Here is a 15,484-nt window from a genome sequence, read left to right on the forward strand (position 1 = left end):
TTAGTCGAATACGAAATGAAGTTACATACCAATCTCTGACTAACAAAGTCTGCCTGGGACTAACTAAGGACTCCAGTGATGTCACACATCACACGCAAACCAAACACTAATGATAGTTTGCTTTACAACCCAGAGATTCCTCGAATTGATAAACATAGGCAATATGTTTATAGGAAGAGAGGGAAATATGAATCAATATCTAGTGCCTTACATAGACAGAGATGGTGGGAGATGCTTGCATTTGTAATAATTATTTTATTGGAAATCTGTGGCTGTACGATAATAAAATTATCTTCTAGTTGATTCCTAATAGCTGATTAACGAGACAAATCGGGTAATTAGTCTGTGTGATAGTCGACGAATGTTGAATACACTAATTATAAGATTTAACGTCTAGATTGACAACAGTTGATTAGAAACAGAAGTCTACATTTCTTGTTTTTATGATGAGGAAAATCTAGAAGATCAGAAAATAAACCAAAGTGTTGTGCATGTTTTTATGGAATAATTTAGATAGCAGATAATAGCTGCTAGACTCCAAAGTATGAAAATATATTATTTATCTAATTCTTCGTACATTTCATATGTAGAAACAGGTATACTACCTCTATATGACTCTAACAATATAGATAGGTTTCCTCACACACAAAAAAATGAAAAAAAAAATTGTAAAATTTTAATTGTATAAAACTCTCCCTGTTCATGTACTGTACATGTGTGATATCCCCTCTCTTTCATCCCATCCGGGTGTGGTTCCCTAGGGTGGTGACATGTATATCGTAGTTCCCTAGGGTGGTGACATGTATATCGTAGTTCCCTAGGGTGGTGACATGTATATCGTAGTTCCTTAGGATGGTGACATGTATATCGTAGTTCCCTAGGGTGGTGACATGTATATCAGTTCCCTAGGGTGGTGACATGTATATCGTAGTTCCCTAGGGTGGTGACATGTATATCGTAGTTCCCTAGGGTGGTGACATGTATATCGTAGTTCCCTAGGGTGGTGACATGTATATTCGTAGTTCCCTAGGGTGGTGACATATATATCGTAGTTCCCTAGGGTGGTGACATATATATCGTAGTTCCCTAGGGTGGTGACATGTATATCGTAGTTCCTTAGGATGGTGACATGTATATCGTAGTTCCCTAGGGTGGTGACATATATATCGTAGTTCCTTAGGATGGTGACATATATAGTCTGTAAAAGTGTTTCTTAATGATTACATTACCACATGCACTACTCAGAATTTTCTTTTTAATTTTTTTTTCCATTTGCCAAAGTACTGATACATGAATTCTGACCTAGGGATGTCAGTACGGTCTCAAAAGTTGGAATAATGATAGAAGTGAAGTTGTCTTGTATAGATTGTGGTGGATCTTGGTTCTCTGACTATAGCAGTGTGGAGTAAATAGAGAGCAATTGGGGTGGGGGGGCAAGACAGTTGTCTTATTGATTTCTGGGTAGAAGGAGGTATAGGTGGGGCTCCATACAGGGGAGTATACAAGGTACCAGACATAAATTTTATATGCCAAATAAGATTGGATCCAAAAGGTCCCAAAAATATTCTGTTTAACTGCAGCTGGGGCTTAGCCTGCAATATTCACCAAGGTGAGTGTATGGATGATAAAGGGGTTATGGCTTGGATTATAACTTCTTGATCATATTGATTTTGATTGTGTAAGGTGTGAGGGTAATGACTAGATTGCCTGTGGAAGTCTTAAAGGACGGTCAAGTATCAGATATTGATCAGACAGAAGGAGCTGGATAGAAGGTGTCTTAGATTCCGTCCTCTGAGCTCTAAAGTGTCTATGTATGGAGAAGGCTCAGAAGCTGTAAGGTTTGCTTATGAAGGGAAGTGTTTACATCTTCTAAGACTGATTGCAAAATGTGATCATTGCAAGATGAGAGTATATACGGGTGGATTGAGTGTCTTGTATGTGTCGGGTGTGAAAAGAAATTAGACTGTCTTATAGAGCGCATAGAGTATGTATAATCAACCTTTTACTGTCTCGATCAAGGTGAGACAACTCTGTATGCACACTGTCCTGGCCCCCTGTATGTAGATCCAGTTCCAGCTCTGTCTCCCAGCCCAGCCTCATCATTATTGATTTTAATGTGCAGATTATGTGTAGAGAAAGAAAAGTCCAGCAAATCTCCCTAGCTCATTATCGCCCCTTAATTACTATCTGAGGATCTAGTTAGGGAGTGAAATGAAGGGTGAGATTCTGAGAATGGGGATGTAGGGTCTGGCATGGTGATGACATAGGGATATATATCAACAACAACAGGGGCTGGGGCTGGACATCAGGGCCATGGCAACAGCAGGGACTAAAGGGAGGGGGAGTGGGTACTCCTGGGGTAGGTACAGGACAAGGGTGGGGAGGTAGACAGGTAATACTGGGGTAGGTACAGGACCAAGGCGAGGGGAGTGGGTAAATACTGGGGTAGGTACAGGACCAAGGGCGGGGGAGTGGGTAAATACTGGGGTAGGTACAGGACCAAGGGAGATGTATAGGATTCATGAGGGAAGCCTAAGCGACTATCAATCATACAGGGGAGGGATGAATCAATAACATCTCTGTAGGGTCCCAACCTCTCAGTATCAATATTGTAGGTATAAGAACCCTATTGGCAATCAAAGGGACACTCTCATAGGGATTCAATGGGACTCCCTCCTTCCCTAGTGGCATCATTAGGCTGTTGAACTCTCCGGGGCTCCCTTTGGTATCAGTACATTGATGGGTGGATCCCTAGGGATCCCTTCAGTATTAGTTATTAACACAGTTGAGTAAACATTTACATCAAAGCTAGCAGATCACACCATCATTGTTGAAAATTAATTAATATGATAGTGTGTGAGTTGAAATGAAAGGATTCGACCCAGAGTACCTGCTCAGAACCACACATATACATGGTGTAATAATGAAGGCTATACCACAGGGATCCCAGGGTGTCAATTCTCAGCTGGTCCCTGATGGGGCTGGCTAGGCCAGATTGTTCAGAGGCATCAAAGGACCGAATCACACAATTGTTGTTATATTTAATCATGGCCATGTGTCCTTCACAGGGTTCAAATTATTACAAAATGGATTTTAATCAGTTGTGGATGACTGGATAGGGACCAGTAGCAGGGAAGATTGATGATGTAGTCGGTTGTTTATTTACAGTTTCTCTGTATTATTTGATGTGTAATGTACATGTAAATATAATATTATTCTGTGTTGTATATGGAAGGAGAATCAAAGCTACAGAAAAATGTCCAGAAATTTATCTCAGATGATCACGATGAAGTTGCAGACTCGTCTTAAAAACAATGTTGATAATTCCAATTATAATTGTATTGTCATTTGCCATAGGCTGCCAGGAACCCAAACATTGTTCTGAGGAATCTTTGTTGCTTTTTTATTGAATTATTTACTTGAACAAAGGACAGCCATGTTGATAGGGGAGCTCTGGAAATTCAATAAAAGGCTGGCATGCATGGGGACCAATTCAATAAAGGTTATGTGTTTGTGGAGGGTGCACTGGAACAGATGATGACTTTGGCAGACAGGGTTGGGGGAAGGGGGGGGTGGGATTCATGTAATCGTGGGGTGGGGAGGGAGTAACTATAGGCTACAATTACATGCCTTCATGGAATGGTACATATCTGTGTAGTATAGAGACAGCTGACATCACTTATGACCTAGTTGACCCTATGCCATAATTATAGCTTGGTTACCCTGAATTTGATTGGTTACTTTCTATTGTTTACCTTAGAAAGTGTTGATTGTCGATCGTTACCATGGTAATACCACCCAAATGTTATGTAACAACCATTAAAATGATTATTTTACTGCCTTTGGAATAACAGAATTTATATATACCATGGAATTCAACAAGAGAAATAAATCTGAAACATTATGACTTCTCCCATTATCTGTGATAAACCAGGTTTAAGTTTATGTGTCTGAACCTCCCCAGGCACCTCTATAACCATGGACACATTATCTGGTGATGGAACATGGGGCTGAAGCCAGCGGAAGCTTGCCCAATTATTGTATGATAACATATAAGTATGGGGGAAGTATCTCCCTGGGTATGTCTAATGTAACGTTAGGGATGTACTTGGGTTGTTCCAGCTCGTTCCCCCGCTAATTAGTGCTATTGTTACCGCTACAACAACAATCCATACATGAGGACCACAATCATTAATGTAATGGCCCAGTTTGGTACAGAGCGCACATCAATCTAGGAATCTCCAACATGTGGCAGAGAAATGGTCCACTACTTAAATGACCAGTCATAAAACATCTCTTCAGACCATCTAGCAGGGGACAAGTTTGGTCATGGTCAACGAGTACAAATATGAATCATTTAATTATATAGAAGACAATGGAGAATGGACATGTGGTGCCGACTTGTATAAGAATGGTTACACTCAAAACACACGCTTTCTGTTACGTTTTCGTTTGGTGTTCGTACTTATGCCTTCCTTTTTATTTCTTGTCCGTACTTACAAACACATGTAATGCACATGTTCTATTACATTTGGTATTCAAATGGCATAAGAAAATACTGTTTCTACCCTAGATGGTGTAAGAATTGAAATATGTCAGAAATAGAAGAAATTCATATGTGGTGACTTGGGTCAGTCATTTATATCTGTGTCACAAGGTTGAAATAAAAAGTGTTTACTGTCATATCTAGAGTGTTTTACTTTAATTCGGAAGGGAAACACCTAAAAAAGTAATTGGTTTGTCTTTAGAGTACTTCTGTATTTATCTACAATCTTTTAAATGGACACGAAATAAAAAAAGGGAAACCGGGAAAATAATTAATTTGTGTTTAATGTTGTGTAAGAAGGCTGTTCACTTCAAACATTTTTATGACCTATGACTTATCTGATGCTATACAAGCTCCTCACTGATGGTGAGCAGATACCTACCGCAACATATGTTGTGAGAAAGTTGTAAAGAAGATTTAAGTTATAAACCAAATAACATGTACGAGTGAGTTTGATTGAAAAGATCTTTGTAACAAGGTCAAAGGTCAAATATCCTGGAAGATTTAATCAAGAGGCCAGAATGTTCTTGTAAAATTATATAGTACAGTTTTGAAGTAACACCCCCATTATGTGATATCAAAAAGGTCCATATCAGTAACAAGCAGAGTTCATTTTGAGATGGTAGGGTGTAGAAGATGTTGATAGTGGGGACATATAATAATTATTATGGTTGTATGACCAGTGTGGTGATAGTAAATTAAGCTACCCAAGTATGTTGTAATGGCTCCTAACTTATCTAGCCTATTATCAAAAATGAAGTATAACAAAATAGAGTTTGATAAGGAGGAATTAAGTCTATATGGAAATGGAGCCCAGTGTGTCTGGCAAACCTAGATACCAACTACTGGCCTCTGTGAGGAGTTGATCTGCCTCTAAACCCAATAATAGTAGTAGGGGCATATTGGGAGCCTAAGTTGGGCAGAAACTGTCTGCCTGTATTATGCCCAGGACAGACTAGGAGACCCCAGGGTTGGCAGTATATTTTGGTATTTATTCAGACTTCAGTATAGACCTACTGATATACATATATATCCATCCCTCTTGCCTCCTCTAGTCTACTTATCTTCTTGCCCGACAGCTATTTTTGTTTAAATTTTTCTGATGATGAAATTAAGATAGGTATACAACACATTTTAAGTACTCAGTTCTGCTTAGTGAAAGGTGGGTCAATTTAAATGGATTATATTTACTGGTGGGTAGTCATGTAATCAGTAAAGCTCAACCCCACCAGAGGCACAAAATGAAATTATCATCCGGATTAATCAGATTGGAATACCGAGTCGAGAGTGATAGGGAGATATGTTTTTTTACATTTATTTAAAGAGGCACTCCCGAGATATTGGAATTAAAGCCAGTGCTGAAGCTCTATAACGCTGTCCCTGATAGCTTCTGTGGCAGATTTACTCTTTATTTGATTTTAGATTTTTTTCCTGATTAAGGTTCAAATTGTTTGGCGATTAAATGTGAAATTCACAACCTGTGGAATTCATCTACATACTCGGGAGCTTTCTGTCTCTCTGTATCTCCCTATATATATTTATAACCTGGAGTATTCCCTATCCCATCCATATATCAGTAATATTCATTAGTTGTTAACCAAGATATGTTCCACTCGTATCAAATTTCACATTATTTTTGTTTCCTCAAGCATTTGATACCTATCATAGTTAATTCATAAAAACTTTTACCAACAACGATTTTTATTGTATTTTGAAAAATGACACTTGTCGACATTCACTTGGGATATGAAACCATACAAAAATCAGTACTGATAATTGTAAAGGTTTGAATGAATGCATATTAAGATTTAATGCAATCTTTGTGTACCATGTTATGGATTTTTTCGGATGTATTATCGTCTCTGTTATCTAACATTTCAATATTTTAATTTTATCTATTGAAAAAAATATGGCAGCTAAAGCATTGAAATTAAATTGACTAAAATTCATCTCAACTTTGTTGTTAAATCTATTGAAATAATTTGTGAAAACACAGTGGTTATTTGTATATAATTTTCAAGTTAATGAGGTGACAATTAATCTCGGTTAGGTACCCGGCACACAGTCGTTTATCTATAATTCATAACGCAGTCATTCACAGTCGATTGGTCTGCCAATTCTGGGTGCATACTTAATCACATTAAAGTGGAATATACATAGTGCCGTACAATATCAGCTGAGAAATCATAAACGCTCGATGAGTAGTCAAAATCTCTCAACCGTGAATTACAAAAAAAAATATCGTGTACGATTATGATTAAATGTATTTGAGACTATGAAGAGACAACTGTAGTGTTGTGAACAGCAGAATGTCTATTACCTATATATATATACATTATAGAGGCTAGCTGTAGTGTTGTATTATAGGACACTAACAAAAAGTCATTTTTCATTAATTATACATAATTATGATAGATATTTAATTGATTTACCTGTAGATATTGTTTAATTTAGCATACACACAATATATTTTATAGTATCATGATTGATTGCTTGTTACTTGGTATATATATTTATATATATTACCTGGGATGAATGATTGTATTTATGCACATGCATATCTTTACACAAAATATTGAATGGGAAGTGCTGAATTGACTAAAATGCATAATGGTTATATAACTATTACAATATTTGTGACTTTTTTCCTAAATTAAGTTTTAATATAAAACTCATATACAAAATTTTGAAATATGTGATATATAACACATAATTTTTTTCATACGATATTTTGTTATTTTATTTTGATGCTAAAAAAAATTTTGTCTGTTTGGTCGTGGGTAAAAGTCAGAGTTCATGAGAAGCTATTAATACATATCAAACTATTTGTACTTTTAAACTATCACAATATTTAATACTATAACTTTATATAGTAGTCATGGCAATGAAAGTTTGTGGTAGAATGCTGGACATCTTAAAATTTGGGTCGTTGGAGCTTCTTTTATGAAAATCATATTCATAAAATATGTGGTGCCCCTATATGGTGAACGGACCAGTCCAATAATAATGTTGATTTATTACATAAGGTCAGAGGAGTCCTCAACAAAGCAATCCCACACGTTGACACCATGAACAAGCCGGCTATAATTAATTCATTGTGACTGCAGCCCAAAATCTCTTCCTATTGTCCCAAACTTTCCACAATATCATTTTGCAGTCGAAGTGTTTCTCGGCTCAGGTCCATTATTGCCTTTTTTTGTCGCCTGCTCCGTATTGATAATCTTTAGCAGCACCAGGTGAAATCCAACGAGTTTTCCGCCTTAGAAATCATGACTTTGAACTCAAGGAACCTGTACTTTTATTTATATTTATTACATATTAATAGAGTCTCTACATAATATGGTACATAAATTAAACCAATATTTACTAGTATGACTTCATTTTATTGGTATACGTAGAAGCAAAATTGTCAGATGTACTTTCTAAATTTGTTTTTCATTCAAACTGCTATGAATAAATGTTATAGAAATATGATAAATATGACAGTACCAGATCAATATTGAAGTTTATTAGCAATAAATATTTGTCTGAAGAAATTGTGTATAAAAGTTGACCTTCTGACCTGATGTAATACACACAGTGACATCACACCAGGGTGCATGATGGGATTGGCTGAACATGCTTACAGGAATATATGACTGTATGGTTAATTAATTTGTAAGGCAATCAAAATAGCCCCATAAGGCTTAATATTTGTGTGTGTATTAAGTAATAGACATTTCAGCATATTAAACCCAAGGTAATGGCTGTTAACCATTTAAGTATCCTCTGGACCTGCCTATAAAATCAGAAAACTATATACAGATTGGTTGCTACAACAGTAAACATTGCTACAGTTGTAAACACAGGGATGTAAACAGATAGATATTGACATGTGTCACAGGACACGTGTCACTAAAAGTCTTGTTTCCTGTTCAGAACTTTGTGTGTGGACATAAATGTTGGACATTAATGTCCACTGCAGCCACCTCCTCTGTCCAGTATGTCAATACTGACCATTGTATAATCGTACTGGTCAAGTCTCCATATCATCCTAATATTTGATGTCCATTGCTTATTGATTGTTGGGAGTATTTCTTGTGTCTTACGTAATTTCCATCATAATTAATATGATCTGACATTACAACCTTCAGGTCCATCATAAATATCATCTAGCAAATTTTAGTAATATTTTATCTAAACATTAAAATAGTAAAATTTAGTAATTTTGTAGTTTAATGATGATGAAAAATGAAAGCCATGTCAGCTTGATTCTATCTGGTACCTGTATAATGGTCAGATGAATGTTTGTAAGTAAGTGTTATATACCCTGTCCATTACAGCTCTTAGCTTACACAGTAGCAGGGAGCCCATTAGTGGTGATGCAATGGTCAGTAAGGCGTCCTGCCACTGAGAGGTCAGTCAGGCATTGTCCAGTGAGGACATTGTGTAACTGATCTGTATTACTCCACAGGAACCAGAACTGACACTTATATAGGAAGAGGAGGGGGTTACTTCTAATACATATGTAGAGCATGGACTCCTCTCAAAAATATTAGATTATTTCAATTTGATATAAAAAATTGATCACAGTATAGTTATATCCCTTCAATATTCACGCACCATTTTAAACCATCAATTGCAATGTCATTCATGTGATATGAGACAGGAGACAGACTCTTTAAAGTAGACAACAGACCTCTTCTGACATTTAAAAAAATTAATGAAAACATTAGCTCATGTAAAAGTCTTGTTTTACAAATCTGTAAAGCAAGCTGATAGCTATACTATAAGCTTCTGAAATATCCTAATTCCGTGCTTCATGCAAAGTGTCAGATTTAGGATGGACATGGTTGTAACTGACATGTATATCCTATAATGTACATGTGTATATTACATGTTGGCATGTGCAGACTCCCATGTAGCAGATGGTGTAGGCATTTATAATACCCTAGGGAGCTACCACCAGCCCCTCATAGACATGTAGGTATGTGTACACATGCTTTACATGTCTGCTCTCTCTTCGCTACATCATTTCACATCATGGTCTGTAATTTTCAGTCATATTTGCTGTATTCAGTTTAAAAGTTAAAACCTAGCTCAGAGCTTTCCATGAAATGATCTTTATTCTACAATCACAAACGTGTTATAGACATTCACATCAATGGTATTGTTGGAATATAGAAAAAAGGATTTTAATGCTTTAATTTTTAAGGGAACCAGAGTTTGTGTAGGAAAAATGTATTTTAAAAATTAAATCACTTTTAATTCTTGTTCCTTGTGTCAGTAAGCAGTCTCTTTTATAACTTGGTTTCTTCTCTCATCTCTACTGTTCTTTCTTCTTTTTATATATACTTTCTCACCAAATCTCCGTTTACTCTCCAGCCCATTTCCCCTGTGTTGTGTACCCAACATCCCAGTCGACTATTGTATCACCAGATATTAGACAAATTGTCATGTGTTGCAAGTCGATCATTATTACAATATGTTATTAAATTTTCATGTAATTAAGTTTGCAGTATTGGTAAACAGTTATTAATTAAATTAACTGAATGGAGATTACTAGACATACACTATACCATGTAGGAAACAGTAAACATTTAATGTAGTGAAATATCAGTATACATACACAACAGATAATCATATAGCCGATCTTATCTACCCTATAAAACTATCCTGGCACTGCAGAATAGGTTCGATTTCCCAGTTGGAATGTGTGTGATATAAATTGCAAATGCTGGAAGTAACAAATTAGTCTGGATGATTTTGTTATTACATTTCAACTGACAAGACATATGATCTCTCTTGCTCAACCAGTGGGGCATATACTTTGTATAAGGTATATAGCTATATACTTCATAAGCACTAATACTGCTGTCATGTCTTGTAGAATGGATCGACTTGCTGGTGCACACGGAGCGCCATTATTGCATTTGATTGCACTGTCACACAAGCGCGGAGACAGACCTCTATGTTTGAGATCATGGCAGTTAATTTTACTGTACGCTTTAGTTTGTCTACAAGCTGATGGTTATCTGTAAAATACTGTGTATTTGTACATGTAATTGTCCTCAAAGCACGAGTCCACTCAGCAATCTGTTTTAATGAACATGGTCAATAATTGTTTAGCATGTTTGAGACCGTCTGAGATTTACACAAATATAAAGATGATGGTACTTCAAAGTACCGACGCAAGTGGAATCAGTTACATATATCTTTAAGGGTGTTCTGTTTACATGTAGTTTATGGTGGGATCACAAAAATACGTAAATGTGTTTATTTGACCATATATCTACATTCAGTGTTAACGGCCAAACAGTCGTGTTTACAGAATCAATTTAAATATCTTTAGAAATTGGACGGTGATCGGGGAAGGTTAGTGACTAGGGTATCTGTGTTGTGGGTATCATAGGGCTGGTCAGCTTAAGCTGACGTGTAACTTTGGATTACGGAACATGTTTTCTCGGGCGATCTTATAATTTTCATTATTTTGTTTTCATAAATAGAAGTAAAACGTGAATGGTTGAAATAAAGGTATGAAATTTTAATATAGATGCAACATTTCTGAGGATCAAAACTTCTCCTTCTTACAAATAGTTCAATCGTGAAGAGAAAAAAATCCTACATACAATTTGTTTCTGTCCTGAAGCTAACAAGGGTTTTCACAAGTGGTCATCAGAATGATGGTCAGAATCCGGCCTATCCTGTCTCAAGTAGGGGTCATAACAATTGCTGTGATTTTATTTGGAGAGAAAATATTTTTACACCATACTGTATTGTACCTGAGAGAAAGTGCTAATGAAATCGTGGACCGTTATACCTTTACTGGTCTGCGTCAGTCAGGGCGGACATGCCCGGGTATGCCATTAAAACCAAATAAATAGTTACAGACTCATACGATTATGGCACCTGTCTGAATTACTTTTCATTTCCTATCGAACTGTTCTTGTGTCATAATTGCATTCATAAGGTTTGATGCTCCCTTTTCATGGAGGTGTGAAAGCTTGGACACCTGCGTTTAAAAGCTTCAGAATTTTTCTAGAATATGTCAATCAACTTTACGAGATTTTAACATTGGCCTTTTTCACTGTGGTAAAGAAAGTGTACCCTAATACGATAACCTGCAGTGCTCCCTTACAAATCTTGTATAGACACAGAGATATCTTAGTGTGTTTATACGCTTAAATTAGCATCAGACCCTGTTGGCTGAAAAAATAAACTTTTAGAATTGACTGGTTAATGTTTTGGTTGAAGTTAGTAGCAACGTTGTACCTTATGTAAAATATGTTTACAGTTTTTTCATGGGAAGCGAGTTTGTGAGGGAGGCGATATAGTAGTCTGTAATCTAATTAGCTAGTCGGCCTTAGTGGATATAAACAACAGGATCTGTTTCAACACTAGCCAGGGGGTTATATACTATATATCTCAGTAAATATACGGCTTTAACTGTAAATATAGGGCTTTAGCGGCCAGGTTGGCTGCTGTCTTTATTTTCCACACCTTTCCTTGCTTTCAGGACACCATGGTAGATCTATCATGCCATTGACTTTTTCTGAACTTTAGTATGACCTCTATAGACTTTTGACTTAGGAAATCATGTGACATATGTAAGCACATGAACTTTTGAAAAAGGTTAACCCTGTACCTTGTGACCTTATGTTAGCATGTGACCTCTGTAGTCATGTGACTTTAACTGTGGTAAATGGGATTCATGGTCATGACATTTGAAGGGAAATGTACATCATCCAATAGGAATATGCTATTTTATCTATAAACTTTGATACGACTAAAATATATATGTTAGAGAAGGGTGCAAATGTGGAAATGTGATGATAGTAAGTTTTGGACATCTGATTTTAAATGGATTGGTAATTATAATTACTTATAAATCATCAAAATTTGTGTGAGAAGCCTTTTGTAGACATCATAGTTATTAAATTCAATTTTTATGAGAATTTGAACAAGGTTTCTTTTATTATGCAAACTTAATGTTAGACAAAATACCAGCCAACAAGAGGAGATAACTCCACCTATTGAAAACGATTCAATTTTTCTGTGTAAGAGAATTGAATGACATCTGTCGTCCACTCTGACTTTGCACATATTATAAACCTGGTCATTATGACTAGACTGACCATTAGTTGACCACTCTCTCCAGAGTATTGTAGACTAATATTTTACCACCTCCCCCTATACTTACATAACTCCGTGCTGCCATGGGAACACATTAGCTACCTAATGAATATTTTAAATATTGACCCAGGGTCAATTAAGTACACACTTCCTGCTTGACCATGTGTGTTTAGTGGACATTGATGTCATTCTGACCATTAAGTAGGGGAAAAGGACCAGACATCTTATTATAGGAGCTGGAGTAGGGAGTCGTTGTGGGACTTGAGGGGCCAGGCTGGTAAATATAGGCCAAGATTACTACACCAACAGAAGGAGATAAAATGGGTTTATATGTCTCCCCATGGTAATACCTCCATAGAAATTCTCTAATAGGGGTTTACAGCCTTTACAGCCCCAGGGATCAGAGTTAAAGGGGCCAAAGGGTCAGCAATCCTATAGCAAAACATACTCAAAGGAAATAAATTTGTGCAAAATTTTTTATTTGAAAATGTCAACAAAAATGACATCCGAGTAGAGGAAACAACCTTTTAAGGATTCAGATTTATAGGAAAAATACTTAAAGGAAAGAGAACCAAATTAATTGTGGTATAAACTTGGAGCTAATAACTAATTATGTTAATTAGATTAATTGGTATAAATGTGATTGTTTGGATTGGACCTACTTGCCGCTGACATTCATGTGAACAAATCCTAAACTGCCAAAAAGCCCTGTAATGGAGGAAACTACAACTTCCTGAATGTAAGGAGATTAAAGTACTCTGTATTGCTATGCTGGTACCTTTGATATTTCCCAAGGCTTGTGGAACTAAATACACACATATATAAGGTTCTGAAGTCAAAGGCCGAACATGTTGATGCTATAAATGGCATATAATGTATCGTTAGTCTGTATAAATCATCCTTTCATTCTGGTTGGCAGAATTCTGAACCTGAAATATACTGCCAGTTAATAGGAAAATAGATACAAGTTTTTTTTGATGAACAAATACAAATTATAAGATATTTGCAGAAAATTGCATGCAATGAGTTATCTCCCTGATTTAGCAGTTGTCTCCCCTTTCTGTAAACTTGATTCTTTCATCCTTACAGTTTTACTTTTAACAAAGAGGTTGGCTTAAATGCAAAGATTATGGGGTGACTTTAACAAAGGAAAATGGGACGTGACAAAAAATTTCAGGGACTTGACAGAAAAAAATCTGAGGTTTACTTAACAAAGGAAGCTGGAGGAAAAACATGGTGTCTGTTATAGTGTTTGAGATCAGCATAGGATGGGCCGGCGATGATTGTTATAATCTCTCCCTCATCGCTGTGAATAGTTACAGATTATTATAGGCAGAAATTCATTGTCCAACTGTCATATCAAGGACCTTGGATTTCAGTTAAAAAAACAAAACCCAGACAAGATGATAATTAAAATTGATAATAACAGTCTTCTGAAGCATGTTGTTCTAAATCGGCCTTAATTGCATTAAAAACCTAATTATCAATTGTGGATAGTATTTTATACAGGACGTTGATTTGCTGGGTGTTTAGGCCTGCACTAATCAATGAACAGCCTCTCAAGCTTTCAGAGGAGAATAAAGAACTTATCCAACTGATTTCTCGTGGTGCCCTTAAATGACAGATGTTGATGGAGTGAAAGACCCTCGCATCCCTCCCTGTGATAATGGGATGGATTTATTCAAATTAAAGGGATGTTTCACTTTTGAATAAAGGTGGGAGGTATTGGGAGTTTTTCAACTGCTCATAGCTAGAAATAGTACGAGTATGGATTTTTAAGTGTGGTTTTATTCGTATTGTAATATTCTAGTTTCCATGTTAAGCAGAAGTAAATAAATTCTATAAATAAAAACAAACAAAATATCCAATAACTTGCATTGGAAAGGACCAACAGAGACGAATTTGAGCCACATTTCTACTATCTGTATAGAGTTATAAATACATTGTTGATAATCGCTGTCTCATCAGCCTTGGTGATCCACTGGACCTGTACCCGGAGGCTACTACACACAGATATTAGTGTAAATACGAGACAATAAATTATTAATGGTCTGTGCTAGCCAGGAACTGATTGAGGAATCCATCATTAAACTCCTCTTTGTTTAATTGATAGTCTCAGTCTGCTACAGGACAATTTGTTTAAAATCATTGGGTTGTTTGACCTTAAAGGTGTCAGGGACTGACCACTTTGACCAACTTGCAAGGTTACCTTGACCTTCTTCATCAATTTGGGTGTTTCAAGGCTGAAATCTGTTGACAAAGAGAGAGTTTTGGTTGGGGATTTAAGATGCATGTCTCCTATGAAGTTTCGATTTCCATTTCCAAAAGAGTTCATGAAGAAACTTCAGTGTTAAAAAACTAAAGGCACAATGAAACTAAGAAATTAGAAAAAATATGACAACTTTGATGAAAAAATACCAGACTCATGCTTTTTTCTGATCTCAATTGAATTAACTATTCTATTTAGGAAACTAAGTCTGAGATATTTGTTGAAGGGTATGCTGTAATGATAATACATGTACTGTTTATCATATAGGTGTTATAGGAAATCTTTACATCAGACTTTTGCTATGGTTGCTAATTTGTGTCCAGATTGACTGCAGGGTGGTCAGCAGACAATACAAAATGACATTTGACCAACATCTGTGTGATATTCCCTCCTAAAGACAATCTCTGACCATTGTCCACAAAAAGATGACCGCCACAGCTGAGCCTGAAAGGTACAACAAGAAGCCCAACAAAAGCTTGTTCCCCAGAGGAGCTCGGCCTAACAATGGCGAACAAGTGCCCTACGAACGTCAGGTGTACAGACCTGAAAAGATCAGA

At 36.4% G+C, this 15,484-nt stretch overlaps 1 protein-coding gene across 6 annotated transcripts in view; it reads left to right on the top strand.

Moving 5' to 3' along the window:
• LOC138317559 (roundabout homolog 2-like) overlaps window positions 1–15,484 on the top strand; it is a 109,142-nt gene that overhangs the window by 5,683 nt on the left and 87,975 nt on the right. The gene's annotated exons all lie outside the window — the stretch shown is intronic.

This window comes from Argopecten irradians, chromosome 3 (assembly GCF_041381155.1).
Source record: "Argopecten irradians isolate NY chromosome 3, Ai_NY, whole genome shotgun sequence".
Lineage (NCBI taxonomy): Eukaryota > Metazoa > Mollusca > Bivalvia > Pectinida > Pectinidae > Argopecten > Argopecten irradians.